This window comes from Malurus melanocephalus, unplaced genomic scaffold (assembly GCF_030028575.1).
Source record: "Malurus melanocephalus ecotype Western Australia unplaced genomic scaffold, MMel_1.1 scaffold_246, whole genome shotgun sequence".
In the NCBI taxonomy this organism is placed as follows: Eukaryota; Metazoa; Chordata; class Aves; order Passeriformes; family Maluridae; genus Malurus; species Malurus melanocephalus.
The window spans coordinates 1,033,013-1,046,356 of record NW_026623478.1 but is presented as its reverse complement, the minus strand read 5'-3'; positions in this window follow the sequence as shown (position 1 = coordinate 1,046,356).

The window sequence follows — 13,344 nt, the reverse complement described above, 5'->3', positions numbered from 1 at the left end:
CATACCTCTGCAGCAGGAGGATATTTAGTCCCCTTTCACAGATGGGAAATTGGAGTCTGAGACAGACTATCTTATCCAAGGTCAGTGCAGTGTCTGCTGTCTGAGCTGGGAAATGAGCAGAGAGCTGCACCAGCACTCTGCCAACACCCCACCTAATTCTATCATTATGTTTATATTGAACACAATGTTAATTTAGCCTTGTTATCAGCTTAAAATTAGCTGCTGCTTGCAAACCTTCTCTCAAGCTCGTAAGGAGTTAACACAGCGAGGCCAAAACTTTCAGTAAATACAATTTATTTTAATTACAGCCTACAACACTATGACACTTTTTTTCTCCAAACAACAAGGGCATAAGTCTCAATGCAATAACTTTTCAAATGATTAATGARAAAAGTAGGTCAATATTAAGGATTAAATGGCACAACAACACAAAGTTAATCAAAGCTAATATTTAATTCACCAGGAGAATGATCCTATTTTGTTGTGTTCCAGACAATATTTTAAAATATAATGCTAATATTAAAATAGGATTTCTTTTCAATTCTTCACAATTCTAATATGATCTCTGTAAGGTCACATTCTCCATTGCTGTTAAAGCACATAATATCACAGGGTGCTTTTCCTTATAAAACAGTAAAGTTTCTTATAGAACAGTAAACATATTAGGTCTAAAATCTGAAATTAACAGTGCCATATTTTTATTATTAATCCAACTATGAGGACCTTTATAATCAAGCTAACAGATGAAGCAATATCAGCTTGTATATCCATAATTTTAATTTTYTTTGTTTGAAAGAAAATCAGAAACAAAAATACCCAAAACCTTTTACACCATCTTTATGATGGTGATTAGCTAGAGAACCATTAACACATGGAAGAAATAATTTAGCATCTAATGATAAGCAGAAAGATGAAACAGGTGGTAAACAGAAATAAATAAAGGCACTGTTAAGAGAGCACAAGAGGCAAATTAAATTAACATATTATTGTGAGTTTTTTGAATTGCTTCACTGCACTGCCAGCATTTTTGTTAAAMAATGTCTTTTTTTTTCCCTCTGAGGAACATTATATTTCCATTGTCCTTGGTATCTCTTCAAAGAGATACCAAGAAATTTTTGTAATTATGAAATTATTTCAGAAGAGTGTTTCTAATGAAAAGAACACTTGGCTTGTTCTTTGCTTTCTAAATAAAGTACATCATGTTTTTAAAGGTCATCGATGGAACTTTTAGTAAACAAGCTTTTCTTTTTCCCCTTCTTAGGTGTACTAGGTCGTAAACATCTTTGGTTTTCATTTTTGTTTGCCTGACACTCAAAGCACAAACACTGAGATAGGCTGTGCAAAACTGTTCTGCTTCTATAACCACTTTAAAGCTCAGAAAAACAATCTCAAAAAAGTTTCGATACCATCACTAAGCAAAGGAAAACATGGAAATTGAAAAATAAATAAGCAAGTACAGGATACCTTTTTTCATTACTGAGTTATAGGGTAAAAAGGCAAATCACAATATTGCAATCCAAGTTCYAGTCTCTGTTGTCACTGTATGTTATGGTGATGGAGCTAATGACAGTCACAGGAATTTAGGAACTGCAGTCACAATATCCAAGTGAAGCTCCATGTGGGCTAATGGAGCTCAGGGGAGCCCAGGACAACTTTTACAGATGCAATAAACTCCTCTGGACAGCAGCCTGCACTTCTATAATTCTGTCAATTACCATGAGAATTTATAGCTTATTAGACATCATCAGCATCATTTGTCAAATATAAAATGCCTCTGCTTTGAGTGATTGTTTTTCTCATTCAAGAAAACACACCGAAGCACTGTATACTTTAAATCTCTGGATGTTTTCTCTTTTGCCTTCCCAGCACAAGAGTGTGAGTGCATGACACAAAGTGTGTCTGTTTGGTGTGTTTGAAACTGTGAGACTGACAGCCATGAGCAGTCTGAAAACAGCAGTGACAATGTGCTGAAACCTTGTCTTTTTGGGGTAATTTGGAGTTATAACACATTCCCCTTCACCTCCCCTGTGCCTGTGCTCTGTGCTGCAGCTCTCAAGCACAGCAATTCCATTGTCCAGTGACCATCACAGGAGAGGGTATAGAGAAAGGTGAATTTCAAGTAAGCAGAACTGAAAAATTCACTCAAAGTGCTGTGTCATAAAAACAATGAATGTGTTGACATGAGTCAACAAGGATGTTGTACAGGGTAATCAGAAAAAAGTAGTGATTTTATGCATAGTTCATACAGTATTGATGGACAAAAAATAGAGGTGGCTCTATAATAATAAGAATATAATATATATTCTTATATATTAAGAATATATATATATATATAATAAGAATTTACTTTCCAACTCCTTTGTTTAAATTCTGATCTTGATCTGGTGGATACATTTGGTTTTAATGACATTATAAAGCAGATCCAGTTTTAAATATCAAATATTATTTTCCAAAGTCAAAAGAAGCCAAGTTTAGCAAGGCAGGATTTGGCATGCTTAAGAGTTTAATGTCCTACTCTGACATTTGTGAGTTTGTGGAGGGCCATGCTGAATTTTTTTTTTAAATATTGCTGGCCCCATCACAAAGACCACAAGCTTCCTATTGCATCTTACAAAGCATATCATCCTCCTGTGGATCTGCTGCAGGTTTCATTTTGTTATGGACAAATTCTCCTCTGCAAATGGAATTTCGATGGATAACTTACAATAGGTGGAGAGGACWGAGTGCCCAGGAAAGGTACAAAATCATCTACAGTTGTCAATATGCTAGCACCAAGAAGGTTGGTAGTGCTGTTTTTGCACTTAAGTGCACAGAATTTGCCCTTCCTTTGCTGATATTTTGAGAAAAGTCTCAAAGGTTTGTAGGAAAAGCAAGAGAAAGCCAGCACAGTTTCATCATGTGCTGCTGATAAGAATGTCTGAACTATTACAGTCTATTTGGGAATGTCCTTGGAGTTTTAACTTGAGCTTCTCTAGGGGAAAGAGAAGTCCTAATAGATCATTCCTCTAATAGCAAYGATAACAAAGAGAACTGATATCAGTCAGCTGCTGTATATCAGGAAAAATTGCCTCCTGTTTGTTTTAAAATGACATAGTCAAACCACATCTGCACGGCCTTATCACACATTTTCTGGAAAAAAGGCTTCTCCTGCTTGTTATTTACTACRGGAATAATAATAAAAATAAAAAATACAGTCAGTGGAAAATGGGCACTAGAAGCCTGGCTGAAATAACATGTGTTTATTCAGAGTCTCTCTACCTATGACAATGCTTGAAACAAACACTGCAGTCCTGCTTCACCAATGATGCATGGTGCAGTCTGTATTTCTGTTTATCCAGTAGTGACAGGAACATATTACTGCCTGCTACCTGAAAAATGGCCCAGACTTTTTTGTTTGYTGATGAAATTTTTATTTAAGGAATAAAAAAACCAACTTCTCCATATTGTGGTAAGACAAATTGCTTAGAGACAGTTTGAGTTAGGCCTGGCTGGACACAGTCTGGTGTCACAGAAGTACTGGGAGGGGGAAAGAAATCAAAATTGATTATGTCTTATCAGTGTCCTTGGATTTTTCCATACAAAACATGTTGTAGTTTTTCTATGGTCCAAATTCTAAGTGACAGAGAGGTCTAATGGTGTCATGATTATGCAAATTATTGCAGAATGTTTCTTCTCCATTCTTCTGCTAGAGTTCCTTTTGCTCCAAGATTCTTCTTATCTGTTTCCATCCATTCCCACTACATGATGCTAGGACAGAAAGACACAAACAAGGCAGATTTTCTTTATTTCACTTTATTTCACTGAAAATGACCAAGAGCAAAAGTGCACCCAAGAAGGCAGGAACACACCAAACCAAGTATCCAAATCCATCTGAGTAGTTTGGTTTGAATTTAGGATTTATGGGACTAAATTGCASGGTTATGATAAAGAGGTGAACTGATAGGGAAAGGTTTAATTTAATCAATTAAAGTCACAAAGGCATGTTTTCCAACATTCAAAGATTTCAAATATTATGCTTAGGCCAGATTTCTTGCATTCATGCAAAATAATCAGATATTTTAAAGTACTGAGTTTAAAGTTAAGCACTGAGAGAACTTTCCACAGGTTTAGGTGTTCAAGAAGCATTGTTAACAACCATGGTAAAACACAGGATGTGAAACAGAAAACTGGGGACTAACTCGACCCTGGAAAGGAAAGACACAATTTATAGGAACACTGCTCAAGCTTCTGCTCCCCCTGATTACTGGCTGAGCACTACAAAGATTTGGCTTATTTATTATCTTTTCATTCTGTACAGAATCAGAAGAGGAGAATAAAAGAATCACCATAACTAGAGGGTTTAGTAGAAGCTAACTTAAAAACGTAAAAAATATATTAGTCTTAGAAGAAACTGGTAGCTTTTGAGGGAAATGGATGGATAGATGATGAATGGCTTTCAGAGTCAAAATAAAATGAGCTAGAGAGCCAACCAAGGTGTTCACAACCKCTCAGAACAACTTTTTGATAAACTATTTGCCTGAATCACACTGTGGGTCATGAATTGTTTTTCAGTCACTCATGTTATCTTGATGTTTTCCCCATCTCTTCTTAAAAGAATGCATTTTCTTGAACTTTTGATTTCTGTTTGTTGTTTGTTTTGTGTTTGTTGTGTTGTTTTTTTTTTCCCTTACCCAATTAATTTTCAAAACAGTGGGTTTAATTAATTGATCTCAACTTTTAACCAAAAGATTTAGAGCATCCTCAGGCTGGAAAATTGAACATTGAGCTATAAGGTTCAATCAATTCACCTGTTCATTTTCAAAAATACTTGACAATGGATTCTTATTATACACTTGTATGATCTGAATGAAAATGAAAACTAAAGCTGGCGGAGCTAAAAAACTAAAAAATGAAAGCTACTTGAATATGTGTGAATCTGATCCTGAATCAAATAAATTTGTGTTGCTCTGTGATAATCTCTCTAGTCGATTAGAATATTTTAAGGAAGCAATTGACTTTTCAGCAGTCATCAGATCTTGAAATTTTCAATTCATTAATCTGGCCATGGTCTTCTTCAGAAGCAGCTGAATTRTTTCAGAATGAGGAAAGCACATCCATGTGGTAATATGTATTAATTGATATTCCTGAAGCAAATTTGATATCATCCCTGGTATATAAATTGCTGTGAATTTATTGTGTATTTATGGAAATAGTTTCTTTTCAAATCACAAAAACAAAGAAAAGTAAAAAAAAAAAATCTCTTTTGTTTCTTGAATTGCATTTTCTTCATTGCCCTTAGCTAAACACTGAATTCTCAGCATCAGAATAAAATGCTAGGAGTGTAAGATCATATGACCATAAAACAATTTAAATTAGAACACAACTKCATCATTTTACTGAAAAAAGTCAACAAAAGTATTCAGTCAGAATTACTCATTCAAGGGTGAATTTAATGGAAATTTAAAAATCACAGAGATTTTTCTTACTATATACCTTTTAATTAAAAAAAAWWAAAAAATCCCATTACTCTTGCATACAATTAAGTAACAAATAAACTTTTCAATATTACCAAGCAGTCTAACCCAGCAGGAAACTGCAGACATGATTTGACTCTACAAATTTTACACTGCCTATCTGTTTCTACCCATCTTGTTTCCAYTCCATTCCTTTCTGCATGGCTCTTGGTCTGCAATGAAGCAGAACATCTGTGAGGCTGCTAAAGCAAAGAACACCCTTTTCTCTATACATAACTCCAAGGTCCATAATTTTTATTCCTTTTTTTTCATCAGTTCACAGTGGAACTGTTGAGATGTTGTTTCACTGACCAAAATCACTGGGCTGAGCAGTTMTGTGCCTTGATAGTAGATGTGGGATTAAAAGCCAGGTTTTCATGCAGGCACAACTTTAGGGGAAAATAAAGCCCCTTCCTCTTCATTAACCCCCTATTTATCACTGGATTAAAGCACTGAAGCTTTCACTCCTCTCTAACAGTCAAATCCAGGATAACAGCATGCAAATTATGTGTATTAAGTTGGAGTCTCACAGTGTTGGCTCTTTTTTTTCCAGATAGTGTACTTGAGGATATTAATCATATTCTTAATTTCATCATAATGATAGGTTTCAACATAGGAAAATAATCTTCTATTTCACTTGATCTTCTTGCTTGTTCTTATTTAACTTCAGCAATTTATCAAAAAGAACTAAAACACCTCTCTGATGGATTTAGATGATTATAAAAGAACAGGCCCTACCATCCAGCTTTTCCAAACATTTTTTCTTTTCTCCTCAGACCCTATTCCCCAGGAGCAGTGAATRTTTTCAATAAATGTGGCACAGATGTGTATGGGTCTCTCCTATGTTTTGGAGCAAACTGCTACAGATGTGTCTCTGGATCCTGAAGTTAGGCACCTGTAATGCCTATAAAGGCATTTTCAGAGGAAAACTCAGACTTTATAGAATGAACACCTGCATAAAACCACCACACAAGGAAACAAAGAAGATTAATGAAAGTGAAATGGGAARTATTGCAGAATGGATTCTACCCTGGAGTATTTACTGGGTGGAAAGGGCTCTGGCACATCATCATTGATGGACAAAAAGGCAAATGTTCCCAGTGCTGGTGCCAGAAATGCTGACTGCTCCCTCTTATGTCAGCTTCCACTATTTCTCCAAAAGTGAGGGAGCTTTGACCCAGAACATTTAACAACTGGCCCAATTCAGCCCTTTGTGAATACTGCTCACATTTCTCAGTGCTTCAYTGGTGAGGAAATTGGCTGACCTCTCCTTCAGCTCATTAGAGAACCAAGTTTCTGATTTGGTTTTGTAAATTCAGCAAAATGAACCTGCTGCATTGAATCTGGCCTGCAGTATTTTAAAGYTGAGGTGTATGCTAGGCTGGTGTGGAAGGGAGGATAAATTGGGGGAGCCGCAATATGTGGGATGAACCTCAGCCTCATTGATCCCAGAGGAAAATCTATTGCTGGCTTAAACAAACTGATAGTTTTGCTTCACAATTTTTTTTTTTTTTTTAAATTTTATTTAATAATCTCAGGCAAATAATCTCACRTCTTTGTTGCTTGTCCTCTCTGGTTTTGATCCTCTTCAGCTGATTGTGACAATCCCTGTGCCAAACTGTTGACAGTCTCCTTTTACTAGTGAGAGATCCCAAGCACAATGACACACTTATCTCAGGCTTTAGTTACCCTCATCCCACATAAATGGCAGTACAAAAGCAGACTGTGTCAGGAAATCCATGAGCACTCCTCATTTTCACTGGGGSCAGTTGCACAATTGCTGGGGACAATCACGAGTACTCACACATGAAATTCCTCTCTGCAGAAGCTTTTGATGGTTGCAGACAGCAGCAAACACCTAACACAGAAAACTGAAGTGCTCAGAGCCCCACGGCATTGAGAAGAGTGGGTTGACACAAAGTACCCATAAACCACACGAGATGAGAGAATTTAGAATGGGCTCTCTCTGCATTCTCCTCCTTGCACTTGYAGCACAATTACAGATGATGCTTGTTTCTGTGTCACAAAGCCCTACTGCATGACAACACTTACCCAGGGCAATTTACTGCTTGGAATATGTCCTTTAACTTTCCTTAATTGTCAGACTTTAACAGTTTCCTTACATTTAATTCTGTTGCATTTAAGGCCCAGCYTTATGATGATATAATTTATTTTGGGCATTACCAGTGACATTGCTCTGTCTGTCAATGGAAACGTGAAAGAATATCATCATAATGAATATCCATGGGCTGACATAAATCACTCAAAATGCTTCAGATATGTACAGAGATTTTCCATTGACCCTGTAATGACTTTATTAAAACTGTTTCTACATGAGCTGTGTCAGCAACAGAGACGTGAAATGATGGTGCTTCAGCAAGATCACCTCAGCTTTTAAATGTTTTGGGAAAACACTGTTAATTTTCTTTTAGTAGCACATCATATTTCCCAAATTACAGTCTCAGAGAGCAGCACAGACTCCCACATCCTGGGAACACATGGGATTTCCTTTTTCTGTTGCTTCATAACATCAGGGAGTTGTAGTTATCACTTGGAACAAATCAAAGTTATTAAGAGTACGTCTACTTATCAAAATGAAGATGTGAAGCCAATCCAGGTTTAATTTAACCATTAGAATGAAGGTGATATAGCTGACAGTCTAGAGGACTTGGACAGTGACTGTGATTTCCATCACATCATTGCTGCTCCTTCTAGACTCAATAAAAAAATCCTTGTTTAATTTTGTGGGGTGGAAAAAAACTTAGAGGACTGTCTTTGAACAGTCCAAGGCACCACAGCTTTTCATAGGCCCTGACACTGGTGTAATTCCAGTGATCACAGAAAAATTCCAGGAGTTCAGTGTCTACTGTGGCAGTGAATCAGATGCTTTATATCCTTTGGAAAGTGAGACCTTGGAAAAAACCCTCACTCAGACATTACAAAAATGGTCATTTTTYTCTCTCTCTACATTTTTAATTGCAGCCTGACCTGCTTCCAAATTAAGCCCTCTTTCCTCATCAGGAAAAACTGTCAAAGATTAGGGCTGGCTGTGACAGAAACTTTTAAAAAACCTGAACTACCAAGGGATTTTGAGGTGGAGAGGAAGGAGGTTGATGGGAGAAAAAGGTCTCCAGAGAACATCAGGGATTTGTGCGTGTAAAGCACTAACCCTTGCCAAGTCTGGTAATGGAAAGCACAGAAGTTTGCTGAGAGAGAAATAAAAAGTTACAAAATATCAGATTAAGTATTCTGTGCTTTATGTGGGAACTATTATTGTAATGAACTGCAATGAATCTGGAAAAATAGTAACACAGTATTAATTTTAAACAGTAAAGATGATAAAAACCTGGATAAACAACCGATGCACTGATGGGCTTTAATGCCTTGGRCTGAGTTTGTGAACTGAGGTTGGATTTTTCCTGCTGAGGCACAGACATGAGCACAAGTTGTGTCAGCAGCAGCTCTGTGTTTGACAGTGCCCTCAGCAAGTCAGAAAGGGGAGCTGAGGGTCCTCTTCAGCCTTAAAATCTGAGTCCCAGAGCAGCCAAGGATGCTGTCTGTCTGCAGCACGGACAGATTAAAATGTTAGCACTTCCCACTGTACTTGGGGCTATCAGTGACTGCAAGAACACTGAATGCACCCACAGAGCTGCTGGGTCACTCCCTAATCCGCTGGTGTTAAAAAGATCTAGGGTAGAAAAACCCTTTCTTTAAAGAGGACGAGTGAACCTGATTGTTTCGACAAACCTGAAGATGCAGTGTRTCTTGTCTGCCAGCAGAACAGAATGCCAAATGATTTCCCTGTTAGCTACAGAGTGGATATGGATTTAGAAACATGGTGAATGGTGATTGAAGCAAAGAATGCAGCCAAAGAACTGCTGAAGTTYTTTGAAGATCATTTTGAGATACAAATTATAGGTGAAGCTTTAAATTAAATATGTACCYTTCAAACTCATGTTTGAAGAATAGTAAAAAAGAGGAAAATACATTTTTGGTACCATAAGACAAACTTGATCTAATGAGAATCTATATCACTGATTGACCAGAGGACAGTATTTTTAAATAGCCAATTTAGGTGAAATACATATGAATTAAAACCTATGGGAAAATGTATGTATTTTAAAAACCTATGGATATGGATATGGATATGGATAGAGCATGGCTATTCAGATAAAATCCAAGCTAAATTATAGGCCTATTTGAATGTAGATTTTTATTAGCGGAATATCCCATTCTATTAGGCACAAATAAGTGTATTCATCAACTCATCAGTCTCAGACAATTAGCTGCAGTAACACACAGAACTTTAAACCTTAAAATTRGTGCAATAGATACACAGTATCCTCCTGCACCGAACAGCTAGAATGTGTTTTATTCTTTAAGCCATAACCTTGAACAGTATCTCACTTAATTGAGCTTTTTGCCTGTTACCCATCTGTTATTCTGTAGCAGCAATGTATTCTTCAAGGTAAGTAAGTGAAAGCTGTTTCCGCACCAATATTTTACAACACAATTTCCTTATTCAAGTGTCATTTGGCAAGAGTACAGATCAATTTTGCATGGTATTTAAAAGAATATTTTTAAACCAAAGCTTGCTACAAGCCCTCTGMCTAATACCTATTATTTTTTCCATGCTCAAGCTTTAGTGTTTTACCTTCTGGAAGGACCTGTTCCACTTGGGGGCTGAGTGGAACACAGGTTTGCAGCAGCATTTCCTGCTTTTCCCCAGTCTTCTGGAAAGGGGATCAGGCTACTCCTTTCCATCTCCTCTGGCACCCATGTTACTCTAGCTGAGTCCAGTTCTGTTCAATTAGCAGAAAACTACATTTTTTCCCTCGATGTATTATTTTTTTGCTGACTCACCAGGCACTGGTGTATCACCARTGTTCCAACTCCTCAGGTTGGGCAGAAACTTCAGAATTATCACTGGGTAAAATAAAGCACTGAGAGCACATTTCAAGGTATCTCATTTCTCTGCTACTGTTCTTGTAAAGGCTGTTATAAAAATGTTGAGAGCTTAGAAAGAGGATTTGGCACCCCAAAGAACCAGATTTGTGCCAGAACCCCAATAACATATCTAAATGTACAGTTTTGGSTTGCTGGGGCCCACATCTCTTTACAGACCCCAAAGATCAATTCAACTTTTTAAAACTGAAAACAACTGAGTGCCTTTCAGTGTAAATAACTTACAGTGTTGCTTCTTTCCCCCCAATTTTGTCTACCCCAAAGCCCAGTCAACCTACTCACCTTAGCATTAGTTCAGGTAAATTACCATATGGGTACAAGAAAAAAAATCTGGGGTATATGAAGGCCTCCTTAAATTTGTTATCTKCCAGTGGAAATATGACAGTGAAACTCATGGTCCAACAAGAGCAAATTGAAATTCAGGATTGCTGTTTCTGTATGCAGAATGCCATGGTCACATTTTGCAAAGAATTGATCTGATAACACCAACAAAGGAAAGTCGTGGCAGCAACATATCTGTGGGAATCACCTCTCTCAGATTTGTTTAAGATGTATTGAAAGGCTGTTTTTGCACCATTACACTTCCTACCAGATTAGACATCACCTGCTTTCAAGCAGCTGGCAGAAAGGTCTAAAGCTGGGATAAACTTTATATATATATATATATATATATATAATAATATATTTTATAATATATTTTATTATATATATATATTTATAAAATATATATATATATATACTCTGGCTAATTCCATGAAAATATCACCATATGCTCATCCTGCTCCGGAACAAGCACACACTGTTAGGTGAGCTGGTGGTGGGATAGAGGAACACTCATCACAGCCTGGAAAAGTTCTGGGAATTCTGCTCAGCATCTCTCAGCTGGGTCCTCATCAATTATCTTTGTCTCAGRCTCTCAGTGTGCTCCTCCCAAGGAATCCATTGCCCATCCAGGAAGGGCAATAATGACATCAGGAGTGTATGGTACAGCACATTGGTAGCAATATTCTTCCCTTAATCCCCACTATTTTCAAAAAAACCACCTCAGTCAAGTAGGAGAAATATGAATGGTGGTCAATCTAATGAATGGATAGTCACCATGAGAAAGGCATGAAAGATAGCAATGTACTTCTGTTCCAAAACCTTGTTTTAATAAAGCATTTATTTCCACTAARTATTGCTAAACATGTTCTTATAACAATATTCCATACAAAACTTTGTTTTTCTGTAGAGAAAACATTAACTTCTCTTGTGCTAATCACTAAATAGAGACTGTTTTACACCTGATCTCAAAATTAAATTTAATTTTTCAGCMCTTATCCTAAAAGGAGCAGTATGTATTTATAGGACATCAGAATAAAAATCTACACTGGAAAAGAGGCTTCTGTCAAGCTAATGGTGCACTGAAGCACTGATAAAAACAAATGCTTGTTTGGTCTTGCTCTGAAACTGMAGTCTTGCCCTCTGGCCAAGAACCAAATGTGCCACCAGATGAGTGATACAGGGACACTGAGCAGCAGCACGAGAGAGAGAGAGACACTGCTCCATATCACCTTCATATCCCAGGCTTTGTCTAAGCTAAAAAAAACCCTGTAACCTCACACACACACACACAAAACCAAACCAAAATATAAACAATGTTAAATAGAAAGGCGCCAACAATACAAACAAGTAATCAATTGTCTGCAAGATTGTAAACCTATTCATGACTGTACCTCAATGAGCTTGGTAATACCCATGCAACATTAGATCTTTCAGCAGAAACCAGGCACTTCCACTTTATACTAAAAGGMTTTTCATGCATTTTCCATCAGTTAGGTGTCTGTGAGGGACTTTGTTTTCTTTTAGAATGCTTTGTTGACTTTAATTTAGTTTGAATGCTATAAACAGGCASAACTCAGATTTTTAAATAAAGACTGCACAAATTGCTAAATACCAACAGGAAAACACAAATAAATATTTAGAGGATATTCTGAATGTTTTAGCTGGGAAAGAGATGATCTACCCTGAATAAAATAAACTGCCAAGTACATCAGAATATACTAAGAATTAGAATGAGAGAAATGAATGCTTGCATATACTTGTCAGGGAAGGAAGTACACTTATAACTGCAGCAATGGGATGTCTGGCTCTCAATAATAAACCAAGTTTCAGTTTCAGCGTGAGATATGCATTTTGTTATAGTTTGTCAAAGACAAAGATGTTTTGTATAAGTTTGTTTAGAAAATGAAGTGTCAGCAGAGTCATTATATAACAGAAGAATTACATCTACATTTGAGATGCCCTTAAAAGAGAAATACCTTGAAAAATGAAACACCTGCAACCAATATTGCTACATCAGGGGGAAAAAAATCCATTGTAGACTTGATATAAAAGTAAAATATTTCCTTTGTCTATAGCCCTGTGTAAGCAGCATCCTCCCATAATAAGAAGAACATTCCCACAGTTGGAGTCCAAGGTCAAAGCTGCAAAGGCAGTGATTCCAGTCTCAGCTGCACCGTGCTTTCCCATAGACACTTTCCAAGTTACAAACTCATAAAAAACACATCTAGATCCCACAGTCAGACTACTAATCTGTACCTCGTGGGAGAAATGCTACTGAAGTCAACTGAAAGTTTAGGGGTGTTCTTTTCCTAAAAACTGGCAAGATTTACCTCCGAAACTAGTGAACAGCCTCCCCCCAAAAACTAAGTAGGAAAAAGACTAAAAAGACTGAAAGAAACCATCCTAATGTTGAGGAAACACTGATGACTGTAACAGGAAACAACCTAGAATGGCAAAGAAACATACCAGGCAAATAAATGACTGTTTCACATTACCAGGGATACTATTAAATTAAAATTTGGCAACATTTTGTATTACTACATTTGTTTTGGAAGTCGAACAT